This window comes from Eschrichtius robustus, chromosome 19, assembly GCF_028021215.1.
Source record: "Eschrichtius robustus isolate mEscRob2 chromosome 19, mEscRob2.pri, whole genome shotgun sequence".
Classification (NCBI taxonomy): Eukaryota; Metazoa; Chordata; class Mammalia; order Artiodactyla; family Eschrichtiidae; genus Eschrichtius; species Eschrichtius robustus.
In genome coordinates, this window is record NC_090842.1 from 24767073 (window position 1) to 24786575 (window position 19503).

Sequence of the window (19503 nt, forward strand, 5' to 3'; positions counted from 1 at the left end):
TAGATTGACCTGTGCCTAAAGAAAAACCCTTGAAATGAAGTAGGCATATTCTTTTTTATTTTTATTTTTTTAATTAATTTATTTATGGCTGTGTTGGGTCTTCGTTTCTGTGCGAGGGCTTTCTCTAGTTGCGGCAAGTGGGGGCCACTCCTCATCGCGGTGCGCGGGCCTTTCATTATTGCGGCCTCTCTTGTTGCGGAGCACAGGCTCCAGACGCGCAGGCTCAGTAATTGTGGCTCACGGGCCTAGTTGCTCCACGGCATGTGGGATCCTCCCAGACCAGGGCTCGAACCCGTGTCCCCTGCATTGGCAGGCAGACTCTCAACCACTGCGCCACCAGGGAAGCCCCCGAAGCAGGCATATTCTTGGAGAGCCTGATTGAATTAAGGATTTGAGATTTTATATCAAGATCTCGTTCAAAATATGCAGTGTCTCTATCTATTGCCTGTGGCATAATCAGGACTAGAGTTTCTTTAAAATCAATATCATTCCCTTGTATAGAATTGAGTGGAAGCAGATGGAGAGAAGCTATTGTCCAGTTCAGTAACTCTCACAGAAGGGAAAGGATGATGAAAGTCTGAGGTGAACAGTAAATTTCAGGGGCAGGAGTGGTTAAGGGCTCCCAAATATCAGAGAAGCTATAGCACTATGGCTGACTGTCTGGGAATATAGGCACACGGCAAGTTCCTAGCAAGATCCCCCTACGTCAGACAAGCATGCAGGTGCTATAAGGTAGAGATCAGTATTCTTAACAATAGAGATTATAATGAAGGGAAGTGGAAATAAATTATGGGAAAGTGAAGGGGAAGCTACAGTTTCCTGGGAAAGAGATCAGCATCCAAAATAAGATTTCCCTACAGGGAAGAATGGGAGTGTCATTCCAAGTTCAAGGAGAAGCCTGATGCAGGCCCCGCATGAATATCATTTTGTGGGTAACCCACACCAGATTTATTTTAATCACTATAGTGCCCACTTCATGTACAGCTGCTCCAGTTACTTGAATACTGACTTTGGAATCTCTCCCTTAGTTCCTCTTTATTCTGCATCCATTCTACCGATATCCTCCCACCACCTCTCCATCTCTTTCATCTTTACCCCTCCTTTGTTCTAATCTACTGATATTTAGAAAAAGCCTGCAGATTGAGACTGGAGCTATATCAATAGATTTTAACTAGGAACTCCTTTAAGATGTCACTATGACTAATAGCCCCTTAGTCCTAACCCAGAAAAAGGCAGAAGGTAAGAGGCTTCCATCCCTATGTCTTGCCCTGGTCTCTCTTTATAAACCACCCTCCTCAAATCCTGAACAGTAACTCCTACTGTAGACAACTGTAGATAAAGGATAGAAGTACGCAGCAAATAGTAATTCAAGGTTTTCAGCTGCAAGTTGTAGCAAACTGACCAGTCATAGCAAATGGTCATCTCCAGATTTGAGGGTACCAGATTAAGGGGGGGGCAGGTAGGGGAGGTCCTAGATATGTGAAGAGATTATAAAGATTGGAGGATAGTAGGTTGATTTACCCTCAGCTACCGTTTCTCTGGGGACAGAGGAAGCACGTGGACTTGGGAAGAAAGTGCAGACATCAGTCTACAAGTCAAAGAGAATAACATATGAATTAAGTGGCCAAGTTTATAAGTCAGTTTGCTTGGATGGAATCATAATTTTTTCATTCAATCACACTCACGCCATGTAAATTACTTCTTTCTGTGGCTTAGTTTCCCTATTTATAAAATGGGGGATATATTGAAACACCTTTAGAGGTGTGTGCTAAGGAGTGAATATGTTTACATCCTAATATCTTTCCTAACATAGAATAAACTTCTGGTAATAATGCTTATGCTAATATTAATTATCATAACAATAATTATAAAGTAAACATTAATTTTATCACTTTATATCATTAAAGAGGATATGCCTAAAAGTAATCTTTTTGTCATCAAGTAAAACCACCCAGCTTTATTTTGAGGATATACAAATTGTGAGTTTTTGAGGACGTATCATCCTGAGATGACTTGGGAGGTATAATTTTCCACAAAAATATGTATCCAAAAGGAGGGGCTTCTTTCCTCTTGTCAGTCCTGGCCAGCTTGGCAACCTTAAAAGCCTCCTTCTTACCCCAAACTAAGGTCATAGCTACTGTTACCACTGCTTTCTCAGACAGCAGTAGTGCTTACTAGGTAAAACCAAACTATGAAGTCAAATTTTCAGAGCCGAAACATATGCTCTATGTGTGATTTGAATAAGTCACATAATCTCTTTTAGCCTCAGTTGCTATATTTGAAGTTTGTCATGACAATTAAATGATGTAATACAGGTAAAATGCATAAAACAGAGCCTGGCATATAGGAAGGACTCAATAACGTTTCTTCTTTCCCCTCTCTAGTGCCCCTCCCCCCTCCTTCCTCACCCTCCTCTCTATCCTTCTCCAGACCAAACCTGGTGCCTACTCTCTCTTACATAAACATAAACTTTATGTCCTTTATCTAAACATTCTATTTGTCATTCAGATCTCCCTTTTTCTCCCAGCCACTTGGGCTTAGGAATAAAGGGAACCAAAATAGTCATATGGACATTGATTTGTATTGGTTCACTGCTGCTGCATAATAGACGGTGTCAAAACTTAAAATGATAAAGATGTATTTCTCGTGGTTCTCTGGAGCAGCTGAGTGGTTCTTTTGGTCTGAACTGGTTTTGCTAGTCGTATCTGGTCAGCTGGTGGCTTGTCTGGGGCTGGATGATCTATATTGGCACCAACTGTATATATGACAGGCTAGTTAGGTGTTAGTCAGCACCTCTTCTCTGCTCCACGTGGCCTCGCATCCTCTAATAGGCTAGCTCAGCTCCTTTGGTGCTACTCCCAGGCTTCCATGGAACCGCAAAAGACTGGGGAGCAAGTACTTGCCAAGTCTCTGTTTGCATCAAGTTTGCAAATCCCACTGGTCAAAGCAAGTCACATTACCAAGAGCAGGTTTAAGGAGTGGAGAAACAAATGTCACCTCTTGATGGGAGGAGTTGGAATTTCCAAATATTATGGGCATTCTTTTTTTGAAAAATTAATTTCACACTGGGATGCTAAATCTCAGTATATATGACCAAGAATGATATGGATCTGTAGCCTACACGCATAGGTACTTCCCTTCTAGATTCCTCTTCTCACATACGTCTAAAATTCTCTGCTCTCACGTCTTACTTATTTGAGAAAAAGGATTGGACACAGTATTTCTAACAGCTATCAACTGGTTAACTATAGATTCTTTAGAATTTCAACTTAAATAGCAATTTGTATTATTCATAATAAATCTATTAGCACATTTTTAATGCTACAAAAATTTCTCCTACCTGACTCCTAGTGTAAGCTTTAGCAACTATTATTAATCCTTTCCTATAAGGTCTCAAAGATCCATGCTCTTTGCCTTTAAGAGACTGGTTGAGGCTTATAATACCCATTTATTTGCTTGAGGTTTTGAAAATACCTTTTTTTTTTTTCGGCCATGCCGTGTGACTTCCGGGATCTTAGTTCCCCGACCAGGGATGATCAAACCCGGGCCCACAGCAGTGAAAGGGCCGAGTCCTAACAACTGGGCTACCAGGGAATTCCTTGAAAATACATTTCTAAAGGGAGAAATTGGTAAAGTCCTTGTTCTCATGAGACATTTTATTATTGCTTTGTTATTGATCACTGTTTTATCCTGGGAGCCTAGCACAGTGGGGCTCCCAGTACATATTTGCTGAGTTAATGAATGAATAAAGGAAATAAGAATTAATACCACAAGATATTAACCTGATGAGTTCTGACTCTAAACAGACACTATTGATTAATTGGTGGAAAGGATCTCTGCTTTTAATATACCCCACTCAGCTCTTTGTTAAAAGTCTTGGGCAGACAAGCACATAGGCGCAATGGCTTTTCTGGATTTTTTAAAGTCATTCTTTCCTGAGTGACTGAAGCTGAGGCATAAAGGGCAGGAATGACTATGCTCTCCTTGTATGAAAATTGTGGGGCACTGACTGTGCTCAAAAGGAAGAATTCCCATAGAATATTAACCAATCTAAGGTCAGAGACAGAGACCATGAGAAAGGTGCTGGCAGAGAGGAGCCTCAGGTCCTCTCACTTTTTCCCCAAGGAGCCAGGCTTCTGATCTAAGAACCTTTATTTCTCTTCCCTCTGAGAGCCTGAGGCAAGCCCTGAATTACGCCAGCCCACACTTCATTACCCAACGAGCCCGTTTATCGTTTAATCTGATCTGTATTGAACAAGTGGAGCAGGTTACGAAGCAGCAAAGCCTAAAGAATGAAAATGCAGCATGTTTTCTGATTACAGGACTCCCTAATCCAGAGCTTAGAAGTAAGGCCAAAAAATAGATGCCAATTCCATCTCTGATCCACCCCCACCCACCTAGCATTTCAGTGCCAGGTCAGGTGGCCCTTTTAGCCAAATGGTAGAATTTTGAACTATGATAACTTGCTTCCATCTAATTTGGGGTGGCAGGGCATTGGTCACTCTACACCCTCACTTATGATACTGATACTTTCTTGTTCCTGGAGTATCTATAGGACAAGGGTTCACCCCACATGATGCCCAAGGTCAAGGATTACACTGTCACAAAGAAGCAAGGAAGTAGAATGTAAAGAAATTGTCTCTAAGGCATGCATTGAAACTCTAAATATTATTTACTTAAAAAGCATATAATTTGGAGTAGGGTGGGATCTCTCCATTGGATGGGAGAGACAGTCTTCTCTGGGAAGATCCTTTGTGGATGGTATATTTTCATCAGGGTCATAAAGTAACAGTAGGCTTTTGTCAGAGATGTATTTCCAAACTAACAAACATCTTGGTCCAGAGGAGAAGAGCACAGAATATCTTCTGAAGATTAGAGAACTCAGGAGAGAAAAGAATATATGGTTGGAAAGTTAAGTATAGAAAATTATGATTGCCTTCGGATGCCAGGTACAGGAAATGATCTTATTCTCTGTGTCAGAGGGGCCCATCAAATACATAGAAATATCAAAATAAGGGAAATGTGTGGCTCAGAATATTAGCATTCCAGATTTAGGAGCAGAATAGGTCTGGAGTGGAACAGAGAGCCTACAACCTGGAGAATGAGAAGGGGAAGAATATGGCTATGATGGTGGCTCAGAATCGCCCAGAGAGCTTGTTACAACGTAGATTCCTGGGCCAAAGAATCTGTATTTCTTACAAGTTCCCACGTGAGGCCGATGCTGCTTGCCCAGGGCCCGCACTTGGAGAACCACTGCTACAACCCCTGCAGTCCTGATTCAGAGTAAAACTGAAGCTGCGTTAGAAATGGACTTTGAATGAACAGAAATTGGCATCTGGCTAAAACTAATGAGCAACAAGGAAACTGATGGAGATCCTAAACCTTGGTGAGGAGGATGAAAATAATGATACAATTAAGAGTGACTGCTTACTGTATGCTAGGCAACATTCTAGCCCTTCTCATGCCCTTTATCCATTTAATCCTCACAACAGTTCCATAAATTGGTACCACCAGTCTCTCATCTCATAAAGAAAGCTAAGATACCAAACTTCAAGCTCTCCATGTTTAGGTGCCTAAGTTTGGATTTGATCCTAGGTTTGTCTGACTCTTCAGCCCAACCTCTGACAATTGAGCCTGCATCCTCTCCTAGTGATCACCTAATTGCTCCTGAGACATATCATGATTCATGTTAACAAGTCAGAAAACAGAAAAGGTGGTCCATCCTTCCGAAGTTTGAGTTTACAGCCTTCCTTTGACTAGCTCTTTATAAAACAGGTTAGAACACAATGGGATGTCACTGATAGGCTTTTTTCCCCACTGAAAGGGTGGGAGGAGGTCCAGTTGGGGATAATGAATTTAAAATTTGCATCTGTGAACTATCTGTTCCAGGGGAATTTGGATTTTTAGGAACCTCCAGTTCCTAAATTTAAAACAAATTAAAGGGGCTCCTTATATTGAAGTTTGAATGCTCCTGCAACCCACTGAGATAAGCCTGGAATGATGCTGAAGTCTGCTCCACACACCTGCTGTTATAATTTGACAATGAATGATTAATAATAGGCTGAAGAAGGGAGACATGGAATAAAACCATGGATGACAAATGTGGAAGGAAAAAGCGTCGACTATGCAGCCAAACAAATATGAATTCCAACCTAGTTTACATTAACAACAACCTACTTGAACATCAACAGTTTCCTTGATCAATCTAATGTGTTTATTTATTGGTTAAAAGGAAACTATAATACTCAATAGGGAACTAAAACTCACCTGGTTGATATAGAGAATGTATATGCATATATAATTATTATCATATTTCTGTAATTAATATAGATTACATTAATATATTATAATCATCACGTTATATTATAACATATATTATTTATTATAATTTAATATGGTATAATATAAGGATATTCTCTATATCTGTTTTTAGCAATGGCAATACTAATAAAAGCCTCATCACCTGTTCTTTCAGGTGGACTATTGTGAGCTTGATGTTTAAGAGACACTGACAAAAAAAAAAAAAAAAGAGACACTGACTTTTTAGAACATTCTCTGCCTTGACTTTAACTGTTTTGTTTAGTAAAACAAACAATTCTAATGCACTATGAAGAAAATTTGTGTTTGTAAAAAAATGTTCTATTTAGCATATATATATATATATATATATATTTTTTTTTTTTTTTCCCTAGCTCTTAAATAAGGCTTGTCTTTAGGTTGTGTTTTAGGCACAGTATCTAAATATTAGATTAATATTAATCCTAATAATTTCTTATTAATCAATTAATAATAATAATAACCGATTAATAATAATCGGTTAATATTTGAGTATCTCTGGATATAAAAATACCCACACTGAGCCAGCATTTGATTTCCTGCTGAATTGTTTTTCACATTTCCAATACAATTATGTAGCAGTTACAAAGAAACAAAGACTGAACACAGAATACCAGAATACAACAAATCCACATTTGTTTATTTAAGAAACGATATAAAAAGCATGGAAGACAGAACTGATGTGTTGGGTGACTTCTCAGGGAAACTGATAACCTAAAATAAATCTGAAAGTATCTGGATATTTATCAGAAGTGATTGGTTAGGCATGGGTTGAAAAGGCATTTAGATGTTCCACAAATGGCCTCTGGCATATAAATAGGAGACCTTAGTGAAAATGGAAAATACTGAATTATATATCTTTATTTTGGTTTTGGTCTCTGAATGATTGATTTTGTCCCTTGTAGTCTCCATCTTAAAGAGAGTTAAGATCCAATAAATTAGTCAGTAAATGTACCAAATGACTGTTGACTGAGCACACAAAACCTTAGTGAGTCAAACACATTTCTGCACCTCTGTACTAGACACTATGGTCACGTGTTGTTAAAGACGTAGTTCCCGGCCTGGAGGCGGGGCATCTGCAGTAGGGAGATAATTGCTGGACTACAAGCAGGTTGTCTAATGGAAGGGGACAGAACACATCCTAACAACACATATGAGGAAGAAATTAGCTCTGTATGGTGCCTTCTCCAGTGTCCCTAGGAGTCAAGTGCAGTCCTCTATTGGGACAAGTGAAGAGGAAGAGCAAGAATGTTGCAGGCGAAGGGAATAGCATGAATCCACCCAGGATGTTTTGGGAATTTTGTGATGAAAGGGAGGGACTTGTTGATCTTGGCTTGTTTCAGTCATGGTTATGGGAGCCTCCACTGTATGCGCACTTATTTCCACGTGGACCTTTCTGTTGTGCTTTTTAGCCAACAGGAAAATAAAAATGAACACCCAAGGTATATTGTCTGGTTGTAGAAAGGCTGGAGAAGCTCACTGGTCTTTGGACATCATAGGAATTACGATTTGGGAAAGTTGCATAGATGCATACAGAGCAACTCTCCTACGATCTCCTTTGATTCAGCGTCTAGATCTGTTAAATTTAATAATATCTGTGTGTGGCAATCAAGGCAAACTAGAATTTGAGATGCTACCTAATTCCAGGCAGAATGACAGTCACCACTGTGTGCAAACATTTGTTTCATTCACTCCTTATAACAGCATTGGGATGGACACATCCTGAGCATTGTTTCAGAAATACATGAAATGAAATCCGGGGAAGTCAGGGAATGTATATGAGGTCACAGATCTAATACTATGAGGTTCAAATCCACCAGGTTTAATACCAAAGCCTGAACTCTCTACTGTTTGGTGCTACTAATTAAATGTGACAGATGGGCAAACAGAGCAAACATCCTTGAAAAATATTAATCTCTGTACAAATGTGTCATTAAATGCCAGGCTTTGTGCTAGGCACTATACGTTCGGGAAGAAAAAATCAGGGAATTAAATTGCTGATAGTCTACTTGGGATAAAAATCATAAAAATAAAAGTCATATAAGGTAGTATGTTTATTTTATTCAGCATAGTTTTGCCAAGAAACTTGGCTCATCTACACCTTCACATGAATATTTTTGTCCTTCTTCTTAATGGACACATACTGTAATTATTGTGTCTACAATAGGAACAACTAATTTTAAGAGGCAAGGAGTTGGGTATGATAAATCCATTCAGGAAACGTAGGTTCAATTCTTGGACCTATCATAATGGTACTTCTGGACTTCAGAGTTCTCTTTAGCCTGTGGATAAAATGAGACCATCACTAAGTTCTCATCCATCTCGGGTTGATGGATCTTCAGTGGCTGCAGCATAATATGATAATGAAGAGCACAGGTTTGGGGACAGAAAGATATGGGGTTGTAAGCTAACTACAATACCTGTAACTCATGTGATGTTAGGAAAAGCGCTTATCCTTTCTAAGCCTCATTTTCATCATTTGTAAGGTGTACATAATAACATTTTTCTGTAGTGTTGTATGCTTCACCTACCATAGTCCCTAGTCTTAAAAAAATCACAGAATGGTTGAAATATACAGGGGAACATGTGGGGGAAGCAAAAATCTTTAATCCTTTAAAACAGCATATTCAAAGTATGGTCTAGAGTCAAGTCAAGTCTTTTAGGGGTTCCATGAGGTCACAATGTGTTTATAATAACACACAGATGCTATTTGCCTTTTTCTCTCTCATGTTCTCACACGTGAGAGTGGAGTTTTCCAAAGGCTACGTGACATGTGTTGGTATCATTGCTCAATGGCTAATGAAATGTGTGTGTGTGTGTGTATTATTTTGTTTTAAAAATTAGTTGTGATTTCTAGTTGGTAAATATTGAGAGATATAAGCTAGTAACATGTTTTTATAAATAAAAACTTTTTGATTTCTTCAGTTATTTTTAAGTGTATAAGGAGGCCCTGAGACCAGACTGTTTAAGAACCATGGCCTTAGGAAGGCATTTATCTTCTCAATTAGTTTGAGATATAGTAACAGCAAAAAGTATTGCTATATCTTAGATATCATGTTGATAAAATAATTTATCACCAGCAAAATGTAGGTTGGATATTGAAAGAAGTAATGTATATAACATCTTTCACAGGATTCTTGGTATACTATAGAGAGTAAGAGCTCACTAAATGCTGGTCATTGTTAAGAGCAGAATGAAAATGAAGTTATCCTCAGTGGAAACAGATTGACATTATAATTGACATTTCTAGGGTCTCATCAAATAAGGCTGCCTTCTCTAGAGACAGCATTTTGTCAGGACAGATCAAGACTTGCCTTCTGCTAAATCCAGGGTATTGTTGTTAACTCTTTCAGAGAGGCACATGAGCAGGAATAGGGAATTAAGTATGTCACAGAGATAAAGGCGGGGGGCCCATCCAGGTCTTCCAGAGAGTGACACCCCGGTATAAGGACCAAGCCTGATGTGCTCTTTCAGGACGAGCCCTGCCTCTGGAAATAGGCGGATTAACAGAGCACAGGGCTGCCAGGATTTAAATTGCACATCTAACTCCCATTCCTCTCACTCCATGTTTTCGCAAGCCAATTTTTGTGACTATTTTATTCAGTTTTAGAAACTCTGCAATAAAATATGCTGACCTAGATGATGATGATAATAATGACAACAACAACTGTCATTCCATCGTTTCTTGAACTTACTTTCCTCAGAGCTTGACACAGCATTTTGAGTAGTCACCCATGTATTTTACAAAACTTTCCTGTGTGGTTAGAAATTATATTATCTACATTGTGCAGATGAGAAAATCAGATAGCTATTGTGTGTCTTTAAGCTTTAAGGACTTTACAACTAGTACTTGGTGGAGCCAAACTTTGAACCTACGTTTGTCTGACACCAGAACCTCTGCCTTAACCATTGTGCCACACTACAAAGCCTTTGGCAGGCATTTTATTTTCACTGTAAATTCTTTTTTTTTTTTTTAATTAATTAATTAATTAATTAATTTATCCTTATCTGTGTTGGGTCTTTGTTTCTGTGCGAGGGCTTTCTCTAGTTGCGGCGAGTGGGGGCCACTCTTCATCGCGGTGCGCGGGCCTCTCACTATCGCGGCCTCTCTTGTTGCGGAGCACAGGCTCCAGACGCGCAGGCTCAGTAGTTGTGGCTCACGGGCCTAGTTGCTTCGCGGCATGTGGGATCTTCCCAGACCAGGGCTCGAACCCGTGTCTCCTGCATTGGCAGGCAGACTCTCAACCACTGCGCCACCAGGGAAGCCTCTGTATTCCCATTCTTGTTAAGCAAGAGTCTTCCGTGGGCTTGGCTAATGCATATCTGTGCTGAAGCACCATTCTCTTCAGGAATGTGCTGACAGAATAAAGTTTCTCTTCCCACAAAGCTGAGGACAAAACCCTAAATCTCAGTGAATGTAACAAGGTGAATGATATTTTGGAAAATTTAGTCATGAAAGTGAGGCTCTTGCCAGATAAGGATAACTTTGGCCTCCAGATTTCATTTCTGCTAGTAATAGGAATTCCTTACATTTCTATTTTTATATTATATATTTTGTAAACTGATTCTTTATTCTTTAGAACACTGAAGCCTCAAAACAACAATATGAAAATAAGCCAGGGCTGGTTGTATTATCCTACATTTTAGATGATGTAGCTGAAAGTTAGAAAGTTTGAGTTGTTTTCTCAAGATCATTCTACTAGACAGTGTAAAGTCATTCTGTAACCCTAAGACTTTTCATGAATCTGTAATTAGCATGTGCTTCACTAATATTCGTTTTGCAAGAACAGATATGTACCAGATCGATTCTGGTAATACAAACTGTGAGGATGGTAACAATATTACCACCTCTTGGTCACTCTGTGTATAAAATTGTACCATCAATTTTATGGAGTAGTTATTTTACTTAGGAACTGTATAAAGAGTGTCACACACACTTATAAATCAGGCAGAAATCATCTTGGTAAACACCTTGAAAAGTGTTAGCACATCAGAAGAAATCGAATTGAGAATGGGCGTGTTTCCACTGTCTTCAAGGGAGCAAGATGGCTGCTGCCCTGCTCCTTATAGAGTGCCCATACTCTCACTTCTCTGCAGATTGTCTTCTCCAAAGCACATAAATGCATCCCTGGAGTTGTGTATGCTTGAGGCTCAGACGTTTGATCTTGTTTTTAAGGTGCCAGGATAATGTTGGCCTGAAGCTCCTCTTCATACCATTAAGTAACTTGCATGGACAAAAGACTATTAACTTTTCTTAGTACAATAAATATTGAGATAAGAGACTGTTAAGTAAATAGATTATATTATCTTCATTTTATAATATTGAGATATATGGAGGTAATTTCCTCAAGGTCACTGAGTGAGCACTTTCTAAAAGTAAAATGTCCACCAAGTCTGTCTTTCTACATCAGTAGACTATATTCAAGTTAATAGCACATGGACTCCTTGCAAGTAACTAAATTTATTCTGGATATAGAGTCTCTCCTCTCTCTCTAACTCCTTTCTCTCCTCCCATGGAATCAGCCTTGGGTTTCTCAAAGGAATGCAGCTAATTTAAAAAGTTTAGGGCTTCCCTGGTGGCGCAGTGGTTAAGAATCCGCCTGCCAATGCAGGGGACATGGGTTCGAGCCCTGGTCCGGGAAGATCCCACATGCTGCAGAGCAACTAAGCCAGTGTGCCACAACTACTGAGCCCGCGCGCCTAGAGCCCATGCTCCACAACAAGAGAAGCCACCGCAACGAAAAGCCCGCGCACCACAACGAAGAGTAGCCCCCGCTCGCTGCAACTAGAGAAAGCCCGTGCGCAGCAACGAAGACACAATGCAGCCAAAAATAAATAAATAAAATTAATTAATTAATTAATTAAAATAAATAAATAAAAAGTTTATATCGGTCTATTGCTGAAGTACTGGGTCAAGCCAGATGTGAATTTCAGACCTTGTTTCATATTTGAAAACAATAAAGTTACTTCCTTTCTTATCATAGTTAAAGCCTAGAAGGCAGAAAACAGGAGAACTCTCCTGCATTAATGCGAGAGCATTTTAAAACAATTAGATGCCTATAATACGTGATGTCAAAACATCTGGCAGGAGAAATGAAAAATCAACTGGAATTTATCCACATACAGCCGAGCAACAGACATGGGGGAAAGGCTGGATGAGTATCTCAACTAATTTTGATAAATTCCAGGAGACATAAACCCTAATTGTCCATTTATTAAGTCTTTGCAATCATGGGTCTAATGATAGTAATCCCATCTGAAGGTTGGGTGCCAACTGAAGTGTCAGCTTGCAGCATTTGAAGATCATCCCTTTCTTGGTTTCTTAATTCTCAGATGTCTTCATTCTTTTTTTTTTTTCTGAAAAATTGTTTAGTTTCTCAGATCTGTTTGAGATTTAGGCATTTGATTTAAGCACTTGATTCAAACAACAAAATCTCTTTAAAAATCACATTATTCCTGCATTCTTATATCTGCCTTACTCACCAAGGTTGGTAGGGTCATAGTTCTACTGGAAATTTTATTTGAAGACTCCAATAGAATAATGATGATGATCTCTTAATTTATCCAGCTTACAGCTCTTTACATGTATTTCATTAATCTTTGCAACATTTCTCTGAAGTATGTAAAGGGCAAGTATTATTAGACCCATATTTCAAGTGTAGAAAACAAGATAAAATGAGATAGAAAATCATTTTCCTAGGATAGCAATAAGAGCCTTGACCAAACCACCTCATATATGTAGTTGCAGTATTGCTTTGAAAATGTGACAAATGCTAGCTAGTTAATTTACTTGGAAATTATTTCTTAAACTTGTAAGATGAGTTATTAGTGTGTGTGTGTGTGTGTGTGTGTGTGTGTGTGTGTGTGTATAGATCTGTATCTATATTTATATTCTGAGGGGAAGAGGAAAGGGAATTGTTTCTACACATTACAATAAGCATTGGAGTTGAGGTCTATCCCAATGAGGCTTTTCCTATAGACCTACATCATTGGAAACGCCTCATAGAGTAACTATGTGGTTTCCTTTACTCACAGAACTATGTGTTAAATCTGTGGGAAAGAACTACAAGACAGAGCTGCTAAATAAACTATGAAAAAACTAACAGTCAAACTTTTTAATCGTAGGTATCGGCATATCCCAAAGATCTGTACTGTTCTAGGGTGTGACAGCTTAGGAATTAATATGATTTGAACTTAATGCGTGTTTAGAGGGTGTCTCAAATTCAGAACCAGGCAGATCCATCTCTTCTGATCCTGAACATGGCCCTAAAGTAAATTGCTTGAGGAAACTGGATCCTAAAGATTACAGGTAGGGGATTTTTGAAGTGTGTCCATATTCCATTGGATATCAAAAAAGCCTGACTAAAAGAATTGTGGATGACTTGACATGACAACTGTGGGTTGAGCAAAAGTTCTTTTTGGAAGGGCTATCTTGAAGATTTGACTCAAACATTGGAGGAGCTAAGGTGATTGGCAGTGGAAGGAATCAGAATGTGTGAAATTCCTTAAAAATGTATTGACTTTAAATAATTTTGCCTATGTTACACATAATTTTAAAAACCCTTTACACTTTTTGTAAAATAAATAGATAGATAAAATAAGCATTGGAGAACTGAGAACTAATTTAAATTAGTCAATCTCTTGGTCTATGTCATGCCACCTATTACCTTCACCGTGTTAGTTTTCTCTACCTTTCCACCCCAAAGCTCATGACGCAACAGACTATGAAGACAGAGAATCTTTGGTATACTTCGTTCAGTGTGGAGACAAGATGAAATGTACCGCAACATTAATCAGACAGTTTATGGACACGTATAATGGTTATAATGCTGTGTCAGTAATTGGATGTGAATGGTTAGTGATTCATGTAGCTGGTAGTAATTAGTCTTACTTTTCCAAAGATAAACTGAGCACATTTGGAGCCATCTGTGGAGAAAGACAGGAAGAGCACTGAAGTTGGGTAGTGCTCTTTGATTTGAATCTAAAACCCATTCCTTTCTCAGCGGACTGCTCCTGACCCCCTTTCAATGCCCTTTCCTACTTCTGTCATCAAAGAAAGGAATTTTGGGAAGATAGCATTTTGTTTGAATTCTGTCTAGGCCACATATGTGTTGTGTCCCCCCATGTTTCTGAGCTTCCGCTTCCTTCTTTGTGAAATGTGAATGATAATATCAACATCATAGGAATGTTGAATGATCTAAAGTAGAGAAGGCACCTAGTTAGCACCTAGCATCATGCCTGGTACGCTGAAATTGACAATTAGTTATATTAGATGTATTCATTCATTTGATTGTTATAGTATATTGTTCACCCTAAATTATTCATCTTTGAATTTCCAGGGGCTATCAGAAACTAGAGTATGATGCTCAATGATACTAGTTGCTATTATTAACGAGGGTCTACCTTGCTCCATTAGCCATGTGCTTTGCTGCTACAGATGTAACTTTATTTATTATTTCACTTCTGAAGAGTCTACAAAATATACAGAATCCTCATCTATTCTCTAACAGCTTTGAAGCATTTTCTAGCTATGCCTCCCTACTTATTTGGCAAAAAGGATTAAAAAAAACTACACCTCCCCCTGAAGTCCCTAAACCATCTACTCAATCTGAATATTGCTATTTTCTTGAAGTTAAACCCTAGACATAAAAATGATAACTGATTTTTTATGCTGTCAGTTGTGCATTCAGATAACACTTGGTTCTGCCAGCAACTTCCACAGAATTGAAGTTTAGAAGATAAATAGGCAGAAAATCCAGTCAGAGACAATCAGAGGTTTCCCTTTCAACTCTACCTCCCGATAGTATTATTTTACAGCTAATGTGCACTCTGTCGACATGGAGTCTGTGCCTTGTGATGCACATGGAAGGATCAATGGGGGGGCCTTGGGGAGGAGGAGGACGAGAGCACGCAGACACTCTGCAATCCTGAAACCAGAACATCCTGGGTGGTGTATCTGAGGTTCCTGTTATGAGCTTAGTGTCTAGAAAGTAATATGGTCAAGACTGCCTGAGTGAATAATAGTATCTATTCTGACTCTGGAATGTACGTCTGCAGTGCAGACACTCCCTGTTGTAAATAGCTGGAAACCAGAACTGGCCCACAGGAGCTGGACTCACAGATGAGAAAGACTGGACAGTTTAGCATCGTGCTAATGAACATAGGCTCTGGAGGGATCCAGACCAGAAGGATCTTTTCTGTTGTCCCTTTATGTACTGTGCAAGCTCAACTCCTAGGTAGGCTCCGTCTAAGATGTGTGATCTTGGGCAACTAGTTTAATATCCCTGCCCCAGCAGGAAGTTGGTGCCCAAATGTTCTCACTATCGCTAGAAACAAAGCTGTATTTTCATGGGATGCACATAGTAGTTGTTCAGCAAATACACTAAGGCACCACTTCTTAAGCTTTTCTGTCCCTTTGAGTTAACCGGAGATCTTGTAAAAAGGCAGATTTGGATTCTCTAAGTCTGGAGTACAGATTCTGCATTTCTAATAAACTTGCAGATGATGCTGATGTTACTGGTCAGTGGAGTAACTATGAGTAGCAAGGCTCTACTTAGTATATGTTTAATAGTTATCACAAAACAAGACTCTAGGCTAGTCTTTCTCAGAGTTCAGCATGTGTCACACCCACCTGGAGGTGATTATTGAAGCACAGATTGCTTGTGCTTCATTGGGTCTGATTTGGAGCCTGAGAATTTGCATATTTAACAAGTTTCCGAGTGATGGTCATACTGCAGTGTGTACCATAAATTGAAAAGCACTGACCTAGGCGAGTTCCTCCCTTATCTGAAAACTTCTGTTAATAGTTTTGAAAACCATATTTGGTTTCTCAGTCTTAGGTAGATGATGATCATCGGGAAGTATTTATTTATTTATTTATTTATTTATTTTATTTATTTATTTATTTATTTATTTAATATAATCGTATATTTGTATGCAGTTGCAAATATATATATATATGGAGAGTTCCTGTGCACCCTTTATACAGCTTCTTCTAATGGTAACATCTTGCAAAACTATAGTACAGTGTCAACAACCAGGATACCGACATCCATACAATCTACCCAAACTTATTCAGATATCTCCAGTTTTACTTGTCCTCTGTGTGTGTGTGTGTGTGTGTGTGTGTGTGTGTGTGTGTGTGTGAGAGAGAGAGAGAGAGAGAGAGAGAGAGAGAGAGATTAGCTCTATGCAATTCTATCACGTGTCAGTTCATGTATACACCACCACAGTCAAGACATAATGAGAGTTTCATCACTCACCACAAGAATCCTGTTGTCCTTTTATAATCACTCTTCTAGTCAAAACCAGTACATTTCCTTTAAAGACTTTGTAAGTTTCTAACAAATCAGTTTATAATACACTCCATTAAAAAAGAGCTACACTCCCATATCTCTTCACAATGAGCCCTTCTTGACCTTGGGAATCTAGTGAAACTGCTATGGTCAATAAATACTCTTAAGATTTTTAACAGAGAGGATCTGGGAGATTATCCTGTCCTTAAAATCTGCACAGAGACTTTTATCTCTCTGAAAGTTCCCATGAGGAACCTCAGATCTTTCTGAGATAGTAACAACAAAGGATCATATTGTCCCGATCTGTATTTGATCGGTGGACTGAGATATTTCTTAACTTGAGAATTGTTTTCCTCTGGAGAAGCTGCAAATGAAAAAGTTATATTTTCAAACCCAACCAGTCTTGATGGAAAAATTCCTTCTTTAGCCAATGTCTCTCCATCCACATTTTGTTTAGTCAATGAGAAGAAGTGATGTGGTATTTTAAAAATTCTGCCTCTGCCTGGAATCTCTTAATCATCAAATTCATTAGGTACATTACCTTTTCTTCTGCATGACCTGCAGGTGACATGGTCAAAAATCTAGCCACTACACACAAGGGTCTCCTTTCCTCCAACTTCCAATAATACTTTCCCTATTTTCTTTACTATAAGACCTTGTCTACAGCCTCTTCACATCCTTTAGTCTTTCGACACTCTCCCTGGGGCCCTTTAGGCTTTCACAAGAGTCTTCCTAATTTATCTAGCTCCTGTCTGCCACCTGGTCCCAAAACCAATGCCACATGTTTTAAGTTTTCATTACAGTAGCACGTTACATCCAGACACTAAAATCTGTTCTGATTATCTACTGTTACATAACAAACTATTCCAGAACTTAGTGGCATAAAACAACAACAAATATGTATTTTACTCACAAATCTGAAATGTGAGCAGTGCCTGTGAGGGTCAGCTTGTCTCTGCAGAATGTGGTACCAGCTGGGATAGCCTGAATGTGGCTGACCATCCAATTCCAATACGACTCACTCACATGGCTGGCACATTGGTGTTGGCTGTTAGCTGCCTTTCTAAGAGGTAGCTTGGGCTTCTTCATTGCTTGGTGTCTGTGTTCCAACAGTGAGTATTCCAACAAAGATGGGAAGTGGAAGGTGGTAACTTTGTAAACTTGAGTCTAGAAATTGACATAATTCACTTTTTTCAAATACTGTTGATTAGTAAGAGAATATACATTCAGGAGAGTGGAGCATATTTCCCCACCTTGCAACGAGAGGCATGTCAAACAATTTTGGGGCCATGTTTTAAAATTACCACACTAACTTGTTTCCCACAAAGGCATTAGGTTACAAAACACAGTTAACACAGTCTCAAACTACTTTAAAAATATTAAATAATACTATTAAAATTAATAATAAATGTTAAATGTTATTAAGTACTTCTTAAATACTTTTAGAGTTGTAAGTCCTAAAACTTTAGAGCATACTAGAAGCTGAGAACGTCTGTGTAGTTTCCTTATTACTTCATAAACCCTGTTAGGTATGTTCGTTGTTGTGCTTTATCTTTGGATTAAAAAAAAAGTCCTTGTTTTAAGACTGGCCTTTTGCAGGGTAGCCAGCTATGTGACCTTGGGATTGTTCCTCGTATCCACCAAAGCTTTTAAAATTTTTCTGTAAAGAATATTAATAATATATCTTTTTCAAGGAAAGAGGACGGATTTTATATTTGAACAGAACTCAGTTTGAGACCCTACACTGAAATCCAGAAATGTTAGGAGTCCTGAGTTTGTTTCTTACAAGTAGTATTTAGGCCTCTTTAAAATAAAACAGTTTAAATAAGGAATTACTTCTTTAGAATACTGCTATCAGAAATACCAGTTATCAATAACAATGTGTGGCTATGATTTTAAACCTGAGGAAACTGTTTCAGGATAAAATAATACAAAAACTGTATCACCCTAATACTACATAGATGTCTTGTATCTGTACTATTTTGTCAAAACCCTTATTGCTCATCACTTGTACTTCAGATGCAGTGTGCATGCAGTGCCCTAACTCTGGACCTTTTCTAGTTATATTATTTTTTCTTTCCTTGAATATCCTGTCATTTCTCTACATTTCCTGTTACTACTGTTCCTTCAAGATTCGGATAAAATGTTTCCTTCTTTCAGAAAGTACATATTTTGTCACATCTACGTGGGAGTTCAGAGAAGGCAGTGATGATCTAATTTATAATTATAGTTATTTGTGTATGTGCCTTCTTTTCCCTCCCAGACTAATGTCATCAAGGGCAGAGACTACATTTTACACTTTTCTATAATCCTCATAGCTCATGGCATACGAAGTATCACATTGTAAGTGATTGGCAAATATTAATTCAATGAGCAAATAATCTTAATGGTTACTTTTGGGATACAATTACAAGGTTTTTAAGCACATGCTTATAATACAGTAAATACTTTAGAATGTGATTTTTTTTTTTTTAAATTTATTTATTTATTTATTTTTATTTTTGGCTGTGTTGGGTCTTCGTTTCTGTGCGAGGGCTTTCTCTAGTTGTGGCGAGCGGGGCCACTCTTCATCGCGGTGCGCGGGCCTCTCTTGTTGCGGAGCACAAGCTCCAGACGCGCAGGCTCAGTAGTTGTGGCTCACGGGCCTAGTTGCTCCGCGGCATGTGGGATCTTCCCGGACCAGGGCTTGAACCCGTGTCCCCTGCATTGGCAGGCAGATTCTCAACCACTGCGCCACCAGGGAAGCCCAATACTTTAGAAACAGCAAAAAAATCTAACCTATCAAGATACGGGGAAAGAAAAGGGCACAGAATTCTTGCAAATGTTCTGAGGTGGGAATATATCAGAAGAGAGGTTTCCTAAGGAAATAAAA

General features: G+C 38.8%; 1 protein-coding gene and 1 non-coding gene across 5 annotated transcripts in view; both read left to right on the plus strand.

Annotated features, from left to right (window-relative positions):
* Positions 1–19503, plus strand: part of CDH8 (cadherin 8) — a 370300-nt gene that overhangs the window by 259835 nt on the left and 90962 nt on the right. The window lies entirely within an intron of this gene.
* On the plus strand, positions 13282–13412 carry LOC137753976 (small nucleolar RNA SNORA18). The gene has a single exon (XR_011071658.1). It is a non-coding gene; the product is annotated as a small nucleolar RNA SNORA18 (small nucleolar RNA).